At 41.2% G+C, this 23857-nt stretch overlaps 1 long non-coding RNA gene across 1 annotated transcript in view; it reads left to right on the forward strand.

The window, feature by feature from the left end:
• The first annotated feature begins 7470 nt into the window (after positions 1–7470).
• Positions 7471–23857, forward strand: part of LOC138783796 (uncharacterized) — a 41238-nt gene continuing 24851 nt past the window's right edge. Inside the window, exons 1-2 of the long non-coding RNA XR_011361756.1 lie at positions 7471–7546; positions 16690–16765. This is a non-coding gene — a long non-coding RNA (uncharacterized lncRNA). The remainder of the gene's footprint in view (positions 7547–16689; positions 16766–23857) is intronic.

Here is a 23857-nt window from a genome sequence, read left to right on the forward strand (position 1 = left end):
TGTAAAAATAGAGATGAGAACAGGGTGTGTTAGGCATTCCTTCTGCATGAAAGCCTATGGGAAAGCACTGAGTAATAAAGTCTCAATACTCAAAGCATTCATTGTTGTCAAGTTAAAGAGTACAGAGTAGAGGGTGCGTCCTGCTCCCTGCATAGTGAAATTACATGAATTACACACACTCTGTCATTTTCGTCCAGATATAAAGAGCCAGAACCATTATCTAAGTCATCTCTCGGAATTAACTTTGGGCAGCACTTCTGCAAGTTTTTGTTAAAGGGGTTATCCAGCGAAAAATCTATTTCTTTCAAATCAACCGGTTTCAAAAAGTTATATAGATTTGTAATTTACGTCTACATAAAAATCTCAAGTCTTCCCATACTTATCAGCTGCTGTTTGTCCTGCAGGAAATGTTGTTTTCTTTTTTGTCTGACACAGTGCTCTCTGCTGCCACCCCTGTCCGAGACAGGAACTGTCCAGAGCAGGCAGTGTGTTCTATGAAGATCTCCTACTGGTCTGGACAGTTCCTGACATGGACAGAGGTGGCAGCAAAGAGCACTGGAGACTGGAGAGAATACACTACTTCCTGCAGGACATACAGTAGCTGATAAGTACTGAAAGATTTAAGAATTTTAAATAGATGTAAATTACACAGAAGTAAATTACTTTCTGAAACCAGTTGATTTGAAAGAAAAAGATTTTCGCTGGATAACCCCTTTAAGTAAAAAAAATACTCATCCCTAGATTATGTTTGTTTAAAATCAGCGGAAAACTAAAAAAATCCCTATTTCAGGATGTCATTAACATTCATTTGCATGAACATTTGCAATCATATCTTCATATGTATTATTTGGATTCGTTTTCTGTACATGTCAGATGTGATATTTACTGGAATTTTATTTTTTTGGAATTACCCTTTGTTGGTTTGTATATTTTTAACACGTTTTAACTACTTATTTATTTAGCAAGATTAATGTAAAAAAAGCAGTACCTCTGAACATATCAAAGAGCATGCTCACAATACTTTCAAGGAAGTTGTGCATGCTCACAATACTCCCATAGAAGTTAACAGGTTGTTGACTGTTACAGCGTTGCAATACAGGTTTCTTGGGTGGCATTGTGCAACATTTCTCCGCTATGGCCCAGATTTATCTGACTGGTGTAAACTGGCCACAGCAAACAATCATAGCTCAGCTCTGGTAAAGCGAAAGCTGACGGCAACACAAACAATCCAGTGATTGTTGGTGCTGCCAGGCTAAACAAATAATAGAGCCTTGCAAAGACTTTGTAAACAAGCACCGATCACTAAGATCGGCACTTGATTACTAATGGTCTTGGGCTGCTTAATAAGATATATTTTGGCAAAGGACTGCCCCATTTATAGCAATCTATACTCTACAAATAAAGCTACCATTGTTCTATGCTCATAGCCATCACGCCTAAAGTGGCCATACATTTTCATTCAAAACCTTTGTTGTGTTTGGTTGTTATCTATGGGGAGAGACAGCTCTGGTGCCGGCTTCTCCCTCCAAGAATAAAGGAATCCGAAAAAAAATCCAACACACCTAACTCTGCTCTCTACCATTGTCCGTGCTAGATCCGCGCTCTTTTACTGGGCCTATTCCACGGCCCGATTATCTTTTAACAAGAGCTGCATGGACATCGTTACCAATGTCCTTGCAGCCCTTGCTTAAACTTTATACATTACCTATCCATGCTGCAGGGCTCCTCTTGCGGTCTTCTTCTCCCTGGGTCCTGTGCGCTCCAGCTTCAGAGCGGCCTCTCTGAGTTGACAGGCCACTCTGAAGCTGGAGCGCGCGGGACCCGGGAAGAAGAAGACCACAAGAGGAGCCCTGCAGCCTGGATAGGTAATGTAAATTGTCATTCGCTGGCCACGCACCGCTATTACACGTAGCGATGAGCGGTCGGCGCCCGACAATTATAAGTTCACACCTATATTAACGATCGTTGTCATCGGCTGATCATTGTATTTATTCCATGAAGCGATAATTGGCCAAATCGGACCAATTCGTCCGATTATCGCTCCATGGAATAGGCCCCTAAGGTAGCGATCATAGACCTAATACTTTAGTATTAGATATGAACGAACCCTGTGCACACTTGGGTTTGATCGAACCCGAACACTCTACATTTGATTACTGGCTCCTTGACTCCTTAAGGCTCCATCCAACTTCCTCAGCCGTTCCTCAGTTCCTCAGTTCTCCTGATCCTTTTTTTTTTTTTTTTAGTACAGGTACGCCTGCCCGATTGAGGTACGCCTGCCTATAATGCCCGATCGAGCACTATGCTCCATAAAGCATGCTCACTCAACACTAGTAATAACATAATTTGATACTTGTATCACTTTCCAGTCTCAATCTCTTTAAATTTCATAATATTTATTTATTGTAAATACGCCGTTCACCAACTCCTCATCCATTATATAATAAAATACAAGCACAGCTATTACTTTTATCTATTATCTTTACCGCGCAAGCGACTATATTATTTTCCGTGTATCTCACACAAAGGAGTTACATTTCAGCTGTAATGACAGGTAGCTGTGATGGAAGGGATGGCGAGTGATGATAATAATGGGTCACCAATAAGGTCAGTTTTGCATTTTATAAGCTGCCAGACAGTGAAGTGAGACGGTGTATTTTATACAGTTTTAGATTGAATTTATTCTAACAGCCTTTACATCAGGTTTAGGTATTTATTGGAGGACTTGTTTGTGTTATTATGAAATTATTACGTTATTACCACCTAATGTGCAAACATTTCTTTGTTTTCATCTATTATCTGTTGTGTCTGAAAAAGTGGACAAAACTTTCAATTTACGCAACTTTTTATTTCATTCACACCATGTATAACCTGAACGTCATTTATTTTAGCTGGCATCATTTGCCTTGTTGAAGAATTTAGCAAGTGTGCCCACACAGTGACTGGTGAATCATTAATATTTACCATTGGGTTATATATATACTACATATATATATATATATATATATATATATATATATATATATGGAAATCTGTCGTCTCTATGTCATGCCCAGAGATGAAAAATGAGTAGACGGGAAGATGCAACAAATCACACCCGTCTATTAGTTGATGGCTTTTTTCAGAGGTGTAAAATCATGTTTTCCTTCCAAGCTCAAATATCATGAAGGTACTGCTGAGCTGCAGGATGCATGCCTCCTCTCTGTCCCACCCCTCCCTGCCCTGCATGATTATTTACAGGGATTTGCTTCCAGCACTGAGCCCTGTGCATCAATCATGTAGGGCAGGGAGGGGTGGGGGAAAGAGGAGCTTTGCATGCTTCAGCACAGACTCTACAATTCTTGGGCTTGGAAGTAAAACATGATTTTATAACTTTGTACACGGCCATCAGCTAAGAGACAAGTATCATTTGTTTTATTTCCCTGTCATCTATCTGCCCATGCCTGCAGCATGGCAGATTTATATTTTTTGGGTAATTTCATTCAGCAAAAGCCAGAAATGGATTGAAAAGGAAATTGAGAATATAAAGGACTGACTGAAAAACTGACAATGGGGGAAATTTATCAAGGTTTTTGCGCTTATTTTTAGGTGAATAATTGGATTTTTCACCTATGTTTGGTTCTATTTAAGTTCTATTTATGAACCAGTATTCGAATATGACTTTTTGTTAAACTGTATTCACCCAAAAGTTTGCATAATCCTGGATTAGCACCCAATTTATCATTTGCGATTTTTGCACAAACATGAGGAAATTCTTTGTCTAGTCAGTACCAGTGGGAATATAAATTTTTGCATTTGTGCGACTTTTTACTTAGATACAGTCACTATGGCTGTGCTACATTTTAATAAAACAGTCACAAGATACTGGAACAAAATACACACCAATCCTCATTAGAAGACTCACACACATTAGACTCCTTGGTAAATTTCTCCCAAAGTTTATTATTTATACATTTTATATAATGTTTACTATTTTTATTTTATATAATAAACACAAAGGGGGACATTTACTATTGAGTCTAAATGAGTGACTTTTCTACAAAGTATTCGTCTGTTGTTTTTTTTTTTTACCCAGCTGAATAGGATTATAGTTTAACAAAATATTTATAAATTTGAAAAAAATAATAGTGGGAAAAAAAAAAGTTCCAAAAAACCTCACCTGCACCTGCGCTGGCCTGCACCAGTTTTAGTGACTTTAAAAAAAAAAAGTCGCAAATGATAAATTGGGCACAAAATCCGGATTATGCTAGTTTTGGGTGAAAACTCAAAAGAGAGAGATTTTAAAAAAAAGTATATATAAAAAATTGCCTGTCAAACACTGGTTCATAAATAGAACTTAGACCAAAAATGGGCAAAAAATCCAATTATTCACCTAAAATTCTGCACCAAGCCCTTGATAAATTTTCCCCAAAGTGTAAAAAAAGATACATTTTTATCTTCTCTTTTCCACAAAGTTAGTTGGGGAGAGTTGTCTGGAACAGATGCTGTACAATTCTAGGTGTAAACTTTAGAACGAGCCTAAAACATAAAAGTTTGTTATGTTTGAACACCTTTATTTTGTCTGGAGGCAGAATACCATAGGAACGCTGCTATAAATGAAATATAACCACAACTTACTGCACATGCTTTTTTCGGTTTTGTAGATATTTCAATAACGCTTTATGTAAACACATTCATAGTTCAGGTATAGGTCACTTTCCGGTAATAGAAAAATAGCATCCTGTAGAATAACACATACTGGTATTGTTATATACATCTTTTACTAGATTTTGCTCAACGCAAACACACAATGTAGGGGAAACACTGGACAAACATGACATAGTGATACAGCTGAAGACCTCCAGACATGAGGAGGATCCCATGCATCCTTTTTTTCTTGGCCAAAACCTGAAAATATTAAGGCTATGTTCACACTACGTAAAAGTACGGCCGTTGTTGCCGATGGCCATCGGCAACAACGGCCATACTTTATGCAGTGTATTTGCAGCGCCGCAAATAACTGACATGTCAATTTTCTGCGGCCGCAATTCAATGAATAGCGGCCATAAGAAACCTTCTCAGTTAACAGTTAAGCGAGCAGCTCCGGACGCTTGCTTTACTGTGTGCTGTGGGAGGTTCTGATGTGGGCGTGCGCTGATGCGCCATCATCAGAACCATGCGGCCAGAAAGATCCGGCCGGGATGATGCGGGCAGAGACCGCCCGTTCCGTGACCCGGCTGGGTCATGGCCGGTCTCATAAGTAGTGTGAACATAGCCTAAAACTGCATGAAACTGCCTCATGTGGACTTGGGCTTAGAAAGGTCCTCCGACTTAATATTACTTGTCCCCTATCCATAGGATCGCATGGAGTCCAACCTCTGCCCCCCCTGTGGATCACTAGAGAGGACCACAGCAGGACTCATGGCTCGAACCAGGACAGGAGTCAAGGGTTGGAACTACGGGCAAGAACAACAGGCAGGAGGGCTGACAAACTAAGGATTAGCATGCGGAGGCTCCAATGGGGGAGGGGGGGGGGCTTGTAAAAACAGGGGAAGTCTTTTGTGCAGTAAAGGGTGTACTGTCCCTTTCAATCTACTACAACCGGTGCGAGCACACCCCAGTGATGTGCACGGGCCCGAGCAAGTGGGAGCAGGGAGAGGTAAGGCACCCCTAGGGGCTGAAGGGGAGGTGGCAGCGGGCCCAAGAGTGCTCACTAACCCGGGCCCAACCCTGCACTGAAAGCATTTTCAATACAAGAGCCATAGGGCACATTCAGGGGTGTAGTTAGGATTCACAGGGCCCCATAGCAAAAATTTTTAATGGGCCCCCCTCCCCTATGCACAACATAAAGCACTGTGTGTGTGTGTGTGTGTGTGTGTATATATATATATATATATATATTCTGCTTTACTGCTGGTGCACATTTTTCTTTCCTACTTGATTCCGTAGCTGGAGAAGAGAGGTCAGAGGTTATCAGTGCAGTGAAAAAGAGATCGCTGTCTTCTGCTTGTTAACCCTTTTTTTGTGTGTTGCAGCATGTAAGTAAACATTGGTTACTTACACACTGCAGCACATAGGGGGTTAAGCAGAAGGACACACACTCTTACCTTCTCCCCCAGGCCCCCCTCCTGCAAGGGCCTCATAGCAACTGCCTACCCTGCCTCTATGGTAGTTACACCACTGGGCACATTGTGTGCAGTGTTCTTGTGTTTAACAACATGTACAGGGGAAACTACCATGTATCAGCAGGATACATGAGGTATATAATGAGCAGGATACATGAGGTATATAATGGTCTGATCCTTTGTTAGAGCATGTTCTGTTTTTTTTTCCATCCATATTCTCCAAGATATATATGAAATTTGACAACAAATAGCCTCCTATTGATTGCAATGGGAAATCCACAAATGGTCGGGAATTTCCTGCTGTAGATTTAAATGCACTTTGCCGGAGAAAAAAAAGTAATGACCTGTCACTTCCTATTGGGAGTTCTGTGCGGAATCTATCAGCTAAATTCAATGAAGAACTAATCCATGCTGAGTCTGCACATTTCAATTCGAATTTCACGTTAAAAAAAATCAATGAATAAATGCACAGATTTCTGATTTCCTTTAAAATCTAGGATTTTATTTTAATTCAATTATAAAGAATTAAAGTGTTACTATCATTTGAAAAAAGGTCAAATGTCACACAGACGTAATAAAAGTTTTCCTCAGTTAGGCTCACATTAAGCCTACAAACTGGGCGTGAAGGATAGAACTAATCTCTTTTTAAAACACCCACAGGATATGGGTTAAAGGGGTTATCCAGCGCTACAAAAACATGGCCACTTTCTTCCAGAGACAGCTCCACTCTTGTCTCCAGCTTGGGTGGGGTTTTGCTGTTCAGTTCCATTGAAGTGAATGGAGCTTAATTGCAAACCGCACCTGAACTGGAGACAAGAGTCGTGTTCTCTCTGAAAGAAAGTGGCCATGTTTTTGTAGCACTAGATAACCCCTTTAAGACAGAGGCTCCAGAAGTACCCGAAGCCTCTGTCATTCTTCCAAAGCTCTCTCGGCAGCCGAGAGCTTTAGGAATCTCTGACACAGTCAGTGTACGTCACACTGCCTGTGCCGGGAACGGGCCAGGAGACGCGCGGAGGCCGGGAACAGCCCCAGGTGAGTTAACTGTGTTTTTTTTTTAATTTAGCTGCAGTTAACCCATTCACTCCATTGTGTGAACTGACAGGGTCTTCTGCAGCCGCTATTCAGTGAATAGCGGCCGCAGAAGACTGATATATCAGTTTCATGCAACGCCACTAGAGATCTCGGCCGGAGCGTATACTATGGGGAGATTTATCAAACATGGGGGGAGATTTATCAAACATGGTGTAAAGTGAAACTGGCTCAGTTGCCCCTAGCAACCAATCAGATTCCACTTTTCATTCCGCACAGACTCTTTGGAAAACGAAAGGTGGAATCTGATTGGTTGCTAGGGGCAACTGAGCCAGTTTCACTTTACACCATGTTTGATAAATCTCCCCCTGTGTGTATCCACTCCAGCCGGGATTCCATCAGCGGCACCTCACGTAAGTACCGTAGTAATCACGACCATGTTCAACAACGTAGTGTGAACCTAGCCTTAATTAGTAAAATAAATCGAGGTGATTCCTTTCCTTTAACCCTGCATTTTGCTGGTACCGAGTATTCTGAATGTCGGATTAAGCTTCCCGTCTCCCGTACTTTATCACCACTTAATCGACTCCGAAGTTTTGACAATATTGTAGCTCTATTGTTTCATCTGAACTGTTTTCTGATTCCTTTTGTCCTTTCATCCTGTGTTTTCCTTACTGTAGCTGTTCACTTAGCGGCTTAATCTTTGTCGCTACCAGAAAAACTCACTTTCTTTTTGTCAAATTAGAGTTCAATTTTATTGTAATCATGTGTTATTTCCATTCCTCATAGCACTTCCCCAGAGCTTCCACGTTCTTGGCTCTCATTAAGGGAGTGAATTCTCCAGAGACATCTGCTGTTATGCTAACGTCTAAATGCCAGATACTCTCTGCTTTAATGGATATCTTCCTTGACAGCTTAGAGGATGTTAGCAGGGAATTTTAACAGTGTCTAGTTTGGAAAAAAATGGCTATAAAATGTATATTTAAGGAACAAAGTGATCACAGTGAAAGCATCGGAGATGACAGTGTTTTATTATCTAAAAGCAGCTTTTAAATGCACTATATATTATAAATTGCACCAGCATAAATGTAAACTATATAGATATATACATATAGGGATGTGGGAACGAAGCTCCAGCCTGATATATCAGTTCACTGTTCACCAATAGGACTTATTACTACTCTTCTTAGGCTATGTTCACACAACGTATGTGTTGTAGAAATCACGGCCGTCGTTGCATATTTGCAACAACGGCTGTGATTCATACAACACACGCGTTGTATTCGAAAGAATGGAAAGAATGAGTGTAAACACATTGTATATGCTCAGGCCGGAATTGCTAGCGGCGCTGCAAAAAACTGACATGTCAGTTTTCTGCGGCCATTATTCATTAAATAGCGGCCACAGAGAACCTGTCAGTGCACACAATGGAGAGTGCGGATACGGCCGCACGCTCCATTGTTTGCATTGGGGAATTGAAATGCGAGCACCCACGGATGTGCCTGCATCAAAATTCATTAGAAACAAAGATCATCTGCAGTACCGGCCAGCATGATCTTCCCTGACACCAGACGTTCTGTGACCCGGCCGGGTCACAGAACGGCCGGAGACTTACGCCATGTGAACATGGCCTTATTGTGTAATAATAGATTGCATAAGGCATGAGGACATCTTGGTCCCAAATATGACCAAGTATTGGCTAATATAAATAGTAGAAGAATAAGGGTATAACTAGAAATAATACGTCCCCGATAGTAAATTACCGCTAGTTTTTGAGCAAAAATTTATATAAGGCACTGTCTTTTTTGGGGGGAAACACAATATCATTTAATTTTTTGAAAATTATACAAAGGAGGTGTTGGGTTTGGACTTTATCCAGTCCAATCTGTTTAATCTTGACACGGGTCTGAACATGTACCAGTCGGGGAGGTAACACTGTTTGTTCGTGCTGCTGCTACGAGAAACAACTACATAAGTAAATTCACACTTTAATATAAATATATGTATATCGGTAAGATGAACCAGAGGCTATAGAGCCGTAATAACCTCTCTATGACCTGAAAATCGCTGTCTCATCCCTGATATGTAAATCTTTAATTGCTCATCCTGTCTTGTTACAATGCAGGCTCTTATTCACCATTACCGCTTCCTTCCTCTGGAGTCAATTACTGAAATTTTAGCATTGCATATCAGCAATCTATCAATAGTGGTAGAAACATATGTTCAGTCCTTCTTATCTTCCTTATCAGTGCGGATTTGCTGCAGAAAAATCTCAGTAAAACTACTCAATTAAATACAACGTGTCATTACTTTCTTACATTACAACCTAATTTTTTTTTAAATCTTCCATGAGATCAGCTTTACCAACACACTGACCTCTAGAGTCTTCGGGCCTGGGGTTATCTTTCTTGCTGCCCTCTGTTTCATTTATCACATTATGTCATTAGTAAAGCCGGTTTCTGAGAATTTGTTCTTTTTCTCATCATCTGTTAGGTATGTATGAATGCGAGATGGGGTGTTGGATGTACCATAGGGGCTTATTGCTGCTTCTTTTTTGTGTCTGATTTGATAAAGTATAATTAGAGATGAGCGAATCACTCCGAAATTTGTTTCGCAAAGTTCACAAATATTCATGAATCGCATACAAACAAATTTTTGTTAAAACAAGCAAACTATAGTAGCTACAGTAGTGGGACTATTACAGTAGCAATTTTTTAAACCACTGTTGCTGTGTGTCAAAATTGAAAAAATGTAATTTTTTAAAAATGTCAATAAGCCTGTCAATCATTCGATTTCCGCTATGGACAGTAGTGGAGGTTGGTGGGTCAGCTGCGTAATATCAATGTTTTCCCATGACAGCAGTGGACTTTGGTAAATGAGCACCCCGTGAGGTATTAAGATGGACTCTGTGTTCACTGTGACTTCCTATAATGCACACCCAGCGCCCAGTGACTTGGTATAATGCACACCCAGCACCCAGTGACTTGATATAATGCACACCCAGTGACTTGATATAATGTACACCCAGCACCCAGTGACTTGATATAATGCACACCCAGCGCCCAGTGACTTGGTATAATGCACACCCAGCACCCAGTGACTTGGTATAATGCACACCCAGCACCCAGTGACTTGATATAATGCACACCCAGCACCCAGTGACTTGGTATAATGCACACCCAGCACCCAGTGACTTGATATAATGCACACCCAGCACCCAGTTACTTGGTATAATGCACACCCAGCACCCAGTTACTTGGTATAATGCACACCCAGCACCCAGTGACTTGGTATAATGCACACCCAGAACCCAGTGACTTGGTATAGTGAACAGCAGTCACCCAGTGACTTGGTATACTGGACAATGGTTTCACTGCTCCCACAGAAAACCAGCCACAATCCTCCCTCCTCTCCTCTCTGTCCCTATCTCTCTGTATTTCTCTCCCTGCTGCAACCTACTCTCCACTATACACAGCCGACTGGCCGCCTCCAGGAAGCCAATCACCTTATATACAGGGTGAGGGGGGGGGGGGGTTGCTGATATCACAGTGGGGCTTACAGCTAATTGGACGGGTGCAGGGGATTATGGATAATTTCTTGCTCCTGTCAAAAGACAGTTCTGTAAGATAACGTGTGGCCGCCATGTTCAGTGAATTGGCTTCGCTCATCCCTAATTACTATTGTTGTTGCTTTTATACTAAAATGATCAGACAATTCACCTGTTGGACCCTCTTTTTACCTTCACCCCAGGTTTATTACTTTGTGTGTCCCAGGTAGCGTGCAAATAATCCATTCTTATCCATTCCACGTATCTGGTTTTATAGCTAAGCCTAAAATTCAGACCTGTAATCAATAGTCTAATAAAACATGCAGGGACAAATCAATAATCAATTCATAACCAGGTCAGAATCCAAAAGATCAATCCAATTGTGGATTAACACCTGGAATAGGGACAAGACAAGTCACTACAAGTGAGACAAGTGCCAGGAAAAGATTTATAGGGTTTTCCAGTAAAAACTTATTGATGACCTATTTTCAGGCTAGGTCATCAGTTTCAGATCAGTAGGGTGCCAACACCCAGAGAACACCAACCCTGTTTGCCTATACAGTGAAACAGAACAGGGGGCATATGGTTCTGTACATCATATAGTGGTCATTCCAGGTTACTGTAAATGAGCTCTTGCTTTGGACAGATCCTGTTATAGACAGAGGTGGCAGCAGAGAGCATTATGTCAGACCACTTCCTGCAGGACATATAGCAGCTGATAAGCACTGGAAGGCTGGAGTCTCTTTTAAATAGTAATTTAGAAAAAAAATGTATAGCATGGTACCGTGTTAGACAGAAAAATACATATCGTGGTAAATACTTGTGATCAAAGTATTTTAGGAGTGATACCTTTATTGGCCAACAGAAAAAAGAGCTGTAAGCTTTTGGGATTCACAAGATCCCTTCGCCAGACAAGTTCACAAAGTAATTTACAAATCTGCATAACTTTCTGAAACCAGATGATCAAAATTATTTTTTTCTCTGGAGTACCCCTTTAATTAGGTGCTGAGAGGCAGAAACCCAGCTTGGCCACTATACAATGTATGGAGCTATATACTCCCTGCTCTGTTTCACTGTGTATGCCAGCACCATGGCTCTGGCAAACAGTTGGGTGTCGGTGCCCCATCAATATGGTACTGATGACTTATTTGTAGTATAGGTCATCAATAAATTTAGCTCAAAACCCCCCTTTAAGGTTGCTAGGAATATAAAGCCCAGACCGGCAGTTTTTGTCCTATAGATGTTCCTAGAAACAATTTAAAAAAATAAAATTAAGACGCTTTTTATTTACTATGTTTTTCAAGTTATGTTAAAACATTTCCGCATATGGTTCCTGCTTAATTTTCCGAAGAAACTCTTGCGTCACCTTAACGTGCAGTTAAAATAGTTCCTGGCAACTACGTCTGAGAATCTAATTCGACTTCTTAAAAGTGATAGGAAACAGCAAAGAAAGCAGCCTGCCACGAGGAACGCATCTGGGGGTGTGTGTGTGTGTGTGGGGGGGGGGGTCTGGAGGGAAATAAATAAGAGCAGCAATAAATAATGGAAAAGAGGAAAGCAGAGGTGAATGATGAACAATGATGAATGGGGTACAAATGGGAAAGGTAAAAAAGGTGAAGATGTCTAAATAAATCTCTGGTGATGATTTAAGGAGCTGAAATACACGTAAAACCAGTGTGCTTTGTCTTGCAGTACAATGGGCGTTTTGTGCAAACGTCTTCGATTTTAGATTTCTTTGTAAGATCATGGTTTATGTATATGAGTGCTGTACAAAACCATGCAGAAGATGAGAGTGATGTCATGCTTTTACAATGATTGTAGGTCTAAGCCTCAAATTGTAAATCCAGTCTATGGAAGGTTATATTATTTCAGTCTAGCTTTATATTGGTACTTTCTATATCAGCGCTGGCAAGGGCGATCAAAGAGGAGAAGGGCCGGGTGCACATCACGTTTCTTGCCCCGGAGGCATGGATAACTCATCAAAATGTCAAAAATAGCCGCCGACATATTCAATTCAATGACCCCCGACGTAACCGGCTAGTGACCTCATTTGGGTTGTTTTACGAGCGCATACGAGTTTTGGCTTGGACTGAAAACCGAGCTTGGTTGGGTTTGGGTTATTGAATTCAATGGGGCCTGTGCCAATCTGACCACAGATATGTCGGCAGACGATTTTGATGAGTTATCCATGTCTTGGAGGCAAGAAACTTTGTTCAAATCCAACCTTACTTGAAGCTTCTTGGCCCCATTGCGAATTCTGTAATAGCCTCAACCTACCATGTGCAAGTTATAATGCTTGTTATGGAATACAGACCCTTTTTGGACACTAGAGCTTGGGTGTGACTATTACCTTTGCACTCTCCATAATAATGCACTTGGCTAAACATATGGATTCTTTCCATAAAGTATAAAAGTCTCTGGTTTAGTCTCTGTCTAAAGCAGGCATGGGGAACCTTTGGCCATTGGCTGTCCAGGCATGATGGGAATCGTAGTTTTGCAACAGCTGAAGGGCCGAAGGTTCCCCATTCCTGGTCTAAAGTATCATTGATGAAAAAATGTCATGGGGAGTGACAAATACTGATGACAAAAAATCTAAGCAAAATTGTGCTGCAAACATAAACATAGGTAAAATCTTTTTGGGATGACCACTCAACGTTGCATCGAAAAGTGTTTTTTCTAAGGGGTAGTCCTCTTAAAAAAGATGGCCAATGTGGATAATATAGGGTGGAACTGAAAATCTGTTCAGGATAAGGAGTTGGGATTTTTGAGAGGTTTTACTGTATTTTTTTATGGGTATGACGTCAATTCTTCGACCCGAGATCCATGTAGAGCAGAGGTGTATGCGACATCCCATTGACACACTGAGGCAGGTGGCACCGCGGAATTCCGCTGCTTTTACTCAGTGTGAACATACCCTATTGGAGTGAGACTACGTTTAGATGTTCAGTAGTTTTTCAGGACAGTAAGTCTGCAATCTTCATCGGCAATTCTCCAAAAATGTTCCCGTAATGTATTTGTATTGTATCCGTAATCCTTATTTTTTCACGAATCAGCAAAAAAGGGGAAGGTGATAGTTAAATAAGTGGGAATTGTTTAAATTGATCCGCAAAAAGTACAGATGCTCCCTTAGACTTCTAAGGGACAATCTGTGCCGCAATTATAGTCCGTAATGTCCGTACTTGTCAGTAAATTTTGCAGCAGCAGTTTTTGTTGATTATGGATCTGTAAAACTACAGACAGTGTGAACAGCCCAATTGAAATCAATGGGCCCTAAATGTGTCCTTAATTGCAGATGCACAATTACGGAACAAAACTATGGAACGTGAAAATGTAGTGTGAGAATACTACTGTATATTCATAAAATTAGTCTTTTTTCCACATTGTATTTCCAGCTGTTGCTTTGCAGAAAATATAATTAATGCCTCACTGGTCAGTCACATAAGGGCTCATGTACATGGCTGTAGGGCAGCCTTAGAGGTGTGTGAACAGTCTACTGTAGTTCCATATGGCCAGATATCGTACATCCATACATAATGAAGCATACAGGTTTTTCCATGTCTGCTTCATCAGACTCCAAATATAAAGATGTATTCTTCCTATAAGCATTGCTGTTGGGAGAATATCTCCATACAGATGGATTCCGACAGAGCCTGTACAGCAGTATACAGCCATACAGACGTCTTCATAAAGAAGACACAGGGATGGTCAACATTCTTTGTAGCATTATCTTCAGAAGACAGACTGCTATAAGACAGTATTTTGTAGTTTAGCACTATAATACAAAATTGCAGCAAAAAACAATGTTTTAGGTTATATCACAGCACCCTCCAGGAAATCCATCCTATACTAAAAACTCCTCCAGTTTTATCGGGAGAATACAAAAACTCCTAATACTCCTAAGGCCATGCTCACACGGCATATTATACCGGCCGTTCCATGACCCGTCCGGGTCACGAAACGGCCAGTCTCTGCAAAGATCATCCCGGATAGAGATGAGCGAACCTCGAGCATGCTCGAGTCTATCCGAACCCGAACTTTCGGCATTTGATTAGCGGTGGCTGCTGAACTTGGATAAAGCCCTAAGGCTATGTGGAAAACATGGGTATAGTCATTGGCTGTATCCATGTCTTCCAGACAACCTTAGAGCTTTATCCAAATTCAGCAGCCGCCACTAATCAAATGCCGAACGATCGGGTTCAGATGGACTCGAACCCAAACCCGATTCACTCATCTCTAATTCCGGATAATCATTATGGCCGTAGAGTTCTGATGCGGGCACATCAGCATGCGCCCGCACCAGGACTCCCCATAGTACACTAGCCGCTCGCTTCAGAGTGTGCACTGACATGATTTCATACGGCCACTATTCACTGAATAGCGGCCGCAGAAAACTGACATGTCAGTTGTTTGCGGCGCCGCTTGGGATCCCGGCTAGAGCGTATACTATGTGTATACGCTCCGGCCGGGATCGCATAGAAGAATATGCAGCATATCTTTTCGTACAAAGTACGGCCGTTGTTGCCAATTGCAACAACGGCCGTACTTTTACACTGTTTGAACATTGCCTAATACTATACTAAATACTATACTATACTAAATTCTATACTATACTAAATACTATACCATACTAAATTTTATACTATACTGTACTAAATACTATACTAAACTCCTAATACTATACTAAAAACTCTTCAGGAGAATACAAAGGGATTTTTTTTTAATATGCCAGAATATAATAAGTTGTGACATACTCTATTAGATGTCACCAGAAGGGATTATATCTCTATAATGCAGTGCAGTAGGAAGGCAGCATATTCGGCACATAGACAGAAAAACTCAAATTAGATTTAATAAGCTTTTTTTCCCCCCCTTTTCCTAAAACTTTTTCATTCTAATTAAAATAGTCCTTTTTATATATTCCGCAACACTTCATAACTAGGAGAATTACAAGGAATCAAAACAAATGAGAACTGAGACGGAAGAGATGCCCCTGTCCATAAGAGCTTCCAATCTAAATAGAACAGGGTAGGACACAGATCATGAAACTCTCAGTAGCCACTGATTGAACTTACCTGGATATGAAGAGCAGAGCGATGAGATGAGGATAGAAAGTGAAGGATCGAGTGGAGATATCTACAACCGACATAGTTTTGTTTGTGCCATGGGTCAAGGACTATGGATTTTGTTAAATGGATATCTCTAAGCTGACCTTAACCTTCTGTCCCTACCTATCTGGGTGATCTACCATAACTGGCGGTCCCCAACTGGGTGATGGTCCCGACACTGATGTGGTGTACACGGCTATCCTAAAAGTGGTGGTCAAGCAGCCTGGGTAAGAATAAAACAAACGTCAGTATCCAAATTAGAAAACAGAGAATTACCAATTAGAGTCAGGGGTCTAACTCAGAAGACAACATCAAAAGAAAGGCAGTAAACAAATAGATGTCCAGTGTCCACAGCTTCAATAAAATTTTTTGTCTTTACTTCAGATTCCTCTTAAAATCCAAACAGGAACATTAAAAACACAGCAACGCGTTTCGGGACACAGTCCCTTAATTTGGGTCTGTTCAAGAGAGAAAACTGGGTCAAAACAGGATTTTTTTTTTTTTAAGTAGTCAGAAGAGAGGCAGAGATCAGTAAACGCTGATAAGAGAACTCATTTAAATCATGGGTGGCTGTGGCTTTAAAGGGGATATCCAGAGATCAGGAATAGTCCTACCCTTTTTTTGCTCCCTGGCTCCTCCGTCTCCCCATCTGTGCTAATAACTTCTGCAGATGAAAGGAGGGCAGGAGCATGTTGCGGGCAGTGATCAATAGCTGGCTGATGTTACAGATGTCACGGCGACATCGGGCAGCTATTGGACAATGCCCACAGTACCCATAATATGCTCCTGCCCCCTTCTCGTCTGCGGAGGTTATCCCATCTCTGGAAGCTCCCCTTTAAACGCAGAAAAACTATGGGACACCAGTGCTTAACCTAACTGACCCGACATCCCCTCTCTCTGATAGCCCTAATGATGCCAAGGACATAGAAGAACTCCTCCCATCTGCACCAAGGATGGCACTACAGCGGGAGCAAGAAAAGGTACAATGTTAACACATACGTTTTGCAGTCACAATTGGCAATATTAAAAGCCAGGCTAGTGGTCATGGGCAGTGAGCTCAACAAAAAATGTGCAGCACAAGAGAAGTCCTGTATAAGTAAGAGGATATTTTACAATAACATGAGAACTGTAAGTGAAACATGAGTGGTTTTCTCAATAGAGATGATAATACATGAAGGTGCCATACTGCTGAGCACTTTGTAGACTAGTAGTCATTTTTATTAGTTACAACGTATGGATTGGAAAATTGATTTGACATTTTTTTATTGTAACATTTTGAAGTACCTTTTACTTGAAGTCTTACATTTAGGGAAGAATTTCATGAACTCTCAATAAAACAACCATTTGGACATATGATTCTAATCCTACTTAAGGAAACCTAAGCTTAAATCACTTTCCTGAGTATGCTTAACCATTTTCACCTGGGTTTTTCCACTAACCTCACCCATTCATCATGGCTGACTATAACTTCTCCTGTATACTTCACATAAGTTATTGCTCGGCCGGTTGAGTTCCCTTTCACGCCATATTTTTCTCTGTTGTCAGGTTATTAGTGAGATTTGCACAAGCTTTAACCTTGTGAACCAACAATACTTAAGTGAGTCAATAAACAATTTTTTTTTTTTGCTTAGACTACAGTAATTTGTACATGTTTTTGTCTCTACAAACAAGAATGGATTTCGCTGGTATTTATAAGGATTATGTGTGTGTTTTTTATTTGACGTTTCATCAACTATATTCATAAAAAAAACAAAAAAACAAGGACATATAGATTGGGAAGCCTCTCAATATATAGCATTTTATTTAGGGCCCAATTTGAACAATGATATCCTGCTCCCTAGAGCTAGGATTTTAACCTGAGCTTAGTCTTTAAGTCTTATTAGAGATCAGTATCTACAGATCCATACTGTATCTCCATCCATGATTTAAAAAAATAAAATAAATAAAAATAAATAAAATAAAGAATGATGGCGGCTTTATCCAGTAGATCTTGAGGGTACAGTGGTTAGTATCTACAAAAAGGGATTAAGATTAATCTAACCTGCTGATTGCCCCATAATTCACACAGAGCACCGAAGAGGAAGGTATGTCTCTTAAAGGGGTTATCCAGCGCTACAAAAACATGGCCACTTTTCCCCCTCTGTTGTCTCCAGTTTTGGTGTGGTTTGCAATTAAGCTCCATTTACTTCAAGGGACTTAAGTCCCAATCTGGAGACAAGAGAGGGGGCCATGTTTTTGTAGCACTAGACAACCCCTTTAACTTCCCCCTCAGTGCCCTTTGCGTGCAGTTAGTACTTGAATCCACGGCCAAGAACACCATTGTAAACACTGACCCCCCCATCGCACTGATATGGCATGCTCACTCCATTGATTACCATTAGAAGGAGTGGGCCAGCTTGGAGCGATGGGGCGGGGCAGTGCTCCTAAAGGTGCTTCTGGCCGTGGGTTCAACTAAAAACTGCATGGAAAGGGAGCCAAGGAGAAAAGTAGGAGATGTATTAGGGGGCTATTAGAAGGTTAGATTAGTTAGTTCCACTTCAAATAAAGCTCAGCCTGTAAAATGACAACAGGGTCATTGATGTACATGAAGATGAAGGCTAGCCATCTGGTCCTAACACACACAATTGCTAAAATGGTAAAAGGGGGTTTCCAGCTGCAACACCAGAAATGAACAGTTTATGGGTGCTAGATGCCCCGGCTCGGAACATTGTAGTGGTGGTGATGGGTCACAGGAACCCACTCATAAGCTATGTTGATCAGCTGATCGTCGGGTTGGGAGGTGTCAGTACCCCACCAACCATTGATGGCCTACCTTTCTTAATTTGGGACTAAAAGCTACAGACCAAAGACTGCAGATGCTGAAGAGAACCCCCAATCAACCATATAGAGATGGTGTTTGTGGCGATAAGGGTCGGCCTTTTTTATAAGAAAGAGAAAAGAGCACTGTCTTTTAACACGGGAACATTTGTCCTTTCCGAACTTTATATGGGAGGACCAGCAGTGGAAGAGCAACATAATTGATGGCCAGATGATCATCTGTCCGTCAGTTTTTGAAAGTACAGTATATGGGGAAGCGTTCCTGACCCCAAAAGAATGACGTAAAGGGGCATTCCCATCTCAACTAACATAGTCAAACCTGTAGGGCTCTTCAAGTTAAACAGTTTTGCCAATACATGGTCTATAGCTAAAGAGGCACTCAGATCTAAAACTCTTTGTCTCCAATGGGCATCTGATCAAGCCACTTTGGTCCTTAGAGTTTACAGTTGTGTGCTGTAAATGGCTAATATAGTTCTGAGGTACACAAACACTTTTAGTAGTCTTTTGACATTTTTATAATCCAATTTTGTCTTTGCACTCTTTTCATCTAATTTTAAAGTGTATGAATGTCCTACATGGTTATTTGGCACATATACAGACACAGCTGCATATGAAGTAATTCAATGATGTCCAAACCTTTCAAAGGCGTAGGCGTCATACATGTCGTAATGGCGAGCTGGTGCCTTCAACTTATTAAACAGTAACGCCTGGACAATATGCAGTATTAGTAGATACCATCTACACAAGTGGCTCTAACACCATATGTAATGACTGTTCGAACCAACCTCCTGACTCTTCAATAATTTCTATATGAAATGTTAGATTAGACAAATCAAACATATTAAAGGGGTTATCCAGTGCTACAAAAACATGGCCACTTTCTTCCAGAGACAGCATGACTCTTGTCTCCAGTTCAGGTGTGGTTTGCAATTTAGGTCCATTCACTTCAATGGAAACGAGTTACAAAACCACACCCAAATTGCCAAATTGGAGACAAGAGAGGGGATGTCTCTGGAAGAAAGTGGCCATTTTTGTGTAGCGCTGGATAACCCCTTTAAGGCACACCTGGCAACATTCACAGCCATGTCCAGGGCCTACACTTAAAGGGGTTATCCAGTACTACAAAAACATGGCCACTTTCTTAAGAGACAGACCCACTCTTGTCTCCAGTTCAGGTGTGGTTTGCAATTAAGCTCCGTTCACTTCAATGGAACAGAGTTACAAACTCCCACTCAAACTGGAGACAAGAGTGATGCTGTCTCTGGAAGAAATGTCCATGTTTTTGTAGCACTGGATAACCTCTTTAATATTAGCGCTGGTTGAGGACACTCATTATGGTAAGATACTGGCTCACCTTATGGAGAGTCAGCTGGTTTAGGCAAATCTTCATGGGAAAAAAAGTATGCAAATTAACCCTCCATCAGTTTGAAGAATATAGAATCTTGTATCTTTAGGGTCACTACCTTGTAAATCAATGTCTGATCCTTTATAGAACCTTGAATCAGGACTAGGAATATCAGCTAAACTAGAGATATCTGTAGTGTCTTGTTTGGAAGGGTGAGGTGCCTTTGAAGCAGCTGATGGAAGATACAAGATGTATTACTTCTAAAGGCCAATGCCCAATATGTCAGCATAGATCTGCTTGATCAGCAGTCTAGATCAGCAGATCTCCTAGATCGAGTCTTTTAGATGGCTTGATTATCACGTGGAAAGGGCTTCATGGACATTGTTAAAGATGTTCTTGCAGCCCTTGCTTTATTTAGAAAATAATATACATGTATACTTACCTGTCCCTGCTCCCTAGTGTCCTGCTGCCTTAGTCGAGGATTGGCTCTTAGGCTAATCGTTGTCTTTATTACACGGATCAATATCTGCCTGATTCCGCAGATAATCATCCTGTGTAATAAGGTTCTAATACTGACTAAAACCAACCTTAATGACAGGAAAAGGATGTATCCAATACAAATGCATTTAGGGCAACCATTAAAACTATTTTTTACACTTTATTAAGGCTAGATTCACACATAACATATCCGCAGCAGATATCTCGCCCCGCTGCAGCGTACTGATTGGCTGGCCGTTGGGACCCCCGAAGCAAGGCGGAGCGGGGACCAGGTACGTTATGATCCCGGGCCACAGGGGCTAATGGTGCAGAGTTTGACATACTCGCAGCGGGATGACAATCCTGCAGCGAGTATGTTAGCCCATTGAAGTGAATGGGCAAGTATCTGCAGCGGACACGCTAGGTGTGAATCTAGCCTAAAACAATTTTTAAAAATGGCTGTAGTCAAATAGTTAACATCAGAGTTACCTGTCAGTATTCCACTATTGCCTGAATTATTTGCAGCTTCTAGTCTACTTATTTGCTCTTCATCTTGCACCTTTGACCCTGCATGTAGTATATATGTCTTATCGCTAACATTGCTGTTGATAACCAGAGTAAGCACACTAATATGAGCAGCTGCTGAATGCCGATATCTACTCCTGATGGAGAGCTCAATTTTAATCATTCAGCAATCAAGTAACCAGGAAGGAAGCTACAAATAATAATAATAATAATAATAATAATAATAATAATAATAATAACAATAATAACTGCTTCTTTACACAGTTTGTCAATTTTTTTTGTTCACTGTCTCCATTAGGGCTCACAATGTAAATTTGCCTATCTGTATGTTTTGGGTACGATAAGGATGAGCGTAGGTCTGTCCAAACCCGATCATGCAGCATTTGATTCCCGGTGGCTGCAGAAGTTAGATGCAGCCATAAGCCTGCGTAGAAAACATGGATATAGCTATAGGTCATGGGCTGTATCCATGTTTTCCAGGACTCTATAGGGCTGCATCCACCAAGTGGGCGAGGGCAAATAGGGAAACATTTTTTTCTAAAACACAACAGTAATCCCTGAATAGTAATACTCGCCATGCTAGAACAGATTCCAGTTAACAGACCTAATTGTTTTAGACAACTTAATAACAGGGAATAGAATGGCGCCGCCACTGGGAAGCTGGTGCTGCCGTCCTTAAAAAATTTAAAAAAGGACCAAGGCACCGGATTCCCCGCGCTGGTGCCGTTCATGTGCAACACTTAGGGCCCTATTCCACCGGACGAATATCGTTCGCATAATCGTTAACGATTAACAATCTCATGATGTGGGCTCATCAGTGTGCGCCAGCATCAGAACTCCCCCCTGCACACTATGGAGCGTGCAGCCGGAGCCACGCGCTTCATTGTGTGCACTGACAGGTTCTCTGCAGCCGCTATTCAATCAATAGCGGCCGCAGAAAACGGACATGTCAGTTTTTTGCAGCGCCGCTAGAGATACTATGCGTATACACTCCGGCTGGGGTTCCATAGACGGCAACGTAATGTATATTTTCATATTAATCATGGCCGTTGTTGCAACACTTATGTACTTTTACGGAAAATATATGTTGTGTTAACATAGCCTTGAAGCGAATGTACCTGATGGTACATTCGCTTTAAGATTTATTTTAGATTATTTTTACACTAAAAAGTATGTCAGCGTTCTCCATCTAGTTGACAGTCTACAAGTCAGCAGTTTGCCAGTGTTAGGACTCTGGGAGCGATCTATATATAATTAAACATCGTAGTCACATGTAGCTATTTGCTATAAACTCCTTAGCTAAATATTACAGCCATGGTCAACAAATGGCCGGCGCTATCTATCTATAGTTCAACTTCTGCTAAAGTGGGAGCATTGTCAAAGGGTGTTTGGAGGTTTTCTAACTCTCTCACAATAGGACTGAATAAGATTATCACTTTAAGTAACTAGGCAACCTCTACATGTGGAAAACTGTCAAACAACAAGACTCGGTTCCTACTTTCATTAGTTCTTTTCCGTCAGGTTTGTATTGTTTATGAAGGTCAGAATAGAGTAGCCACTATGTAAATGCGTTATCTGGCAAAACAATAGGGGTGAAATTCTACTGGAGCTTTAGAGAGCATAGGAAATTCTTCATTGATTCTGCAAAACTGGAAACAATAATTGCGCAAATAATGATTAACTTTTATGAGTTTTATTTATAAAGATGTACAAACTCAGACTGTCCCCCCGAAAGAGCTGGGAAATCCCGTTAAGGGGGTCCCTTGGCCAACAAGTCACCAGCCCTTATTACAATCTTCAGATGCTGTTAAGCCCCTATTACAGGAAGCAACTATCAGTCATATTTGGCTAAAAATCGGCCATTACGGCTGATAACTTTGTGTAATAAAAGGCAATGATCAGCCGACGAGCACAATGTCGGCTGATCGTTGTCTTTCAACATGTTGAAAGACAAATGACCTTGATAGCAATGATCTGCAGCCTCTGTATAATAAGAGCTGCAGCAGCAGTCCACCGCTATCTGCTATGGGCTATCCCCTATGAGACCCTCCGGCAGCCTCCCGCACCCCCCCCCCCCCCGCGCACTTACCCTCTCGCTGTCCGTGTGTAATATCGCCAGCAGCACTGATCACCCAGTGTAATATGGGCTTTACCCACACTGATGTGGTTTCAGCATTTGGGGCCCCAGTTTTGATTTTGCTTAAAGATGTCAAGGATTTTGGTTGGTGGATATCTGAGCTGGCCATACACCAATAACTGACAATCATTGGTCCGTTAGTTATATTTCCCGCCCATCACAGTAACGTAAAATGCAATAGGTTACTGCAAGAGCCATTAGAAAGCTAGCGGTAGGCCTGCAATAGACGTAATACAGCCAGAATTCTATTGTGTCTTGTGTAACCTATTGCATTTGTTTTTTTCATTCTATTTTTTTTTTTTTTTTTTGTATATTTTGTTTACACATCCCTTCAAGGGACAAAATAAGCAAAAAATTATGACAAACAGATGCAATAGGTTACTCGATCACGTGGCACAGAGATAGGGGAGAACACTCTTTGCACGCACTTCTCCCAGCTCATTGAACAGACCCCAACTGATCAAAACTTTTGACAGCAATAGTGATAGTGCCTTTTGAGGTTAAATCGTGATCACTAGCCTGTAACCTTTCACCTATTTCTATGAGTACATTGTACTAGTCAGTTTGCAGGAAACATAATCCTGAGGCCTGTTATGCAGACCGTATCGGCAAGATCAGTGTAGTCTAGTCTGTGCTGCCAGTGCTCTCTTAAAGGGGTAGTCCAAGAAAAATTAACTTGTCCCTTATCCACAGACCCGTGGCTCTATTCATTCCTATGGAGGTGCCAAAAAGAGCCGAGTAAGCTGGAAGAGTGCTGTACTTAGTTCTCTC

This window comes from Dendropsophus ebraccatus, chromosome 2 (genome assembly GCF_027789765.1).
Source record: "Dendropsophus ebraccatus isolate aDenEbr1 chromosome 2, aDenEbr1.pat, whole genome shotgun sequence".
In the NCBI taxonomy this organism is placed as follows: domain Eukaryota; kingdom Metazoa; phylum Chordata; class Amphibia; order Anura; family Hylidae; genus Dendropsophus; species Dendropsophus ebraccatus.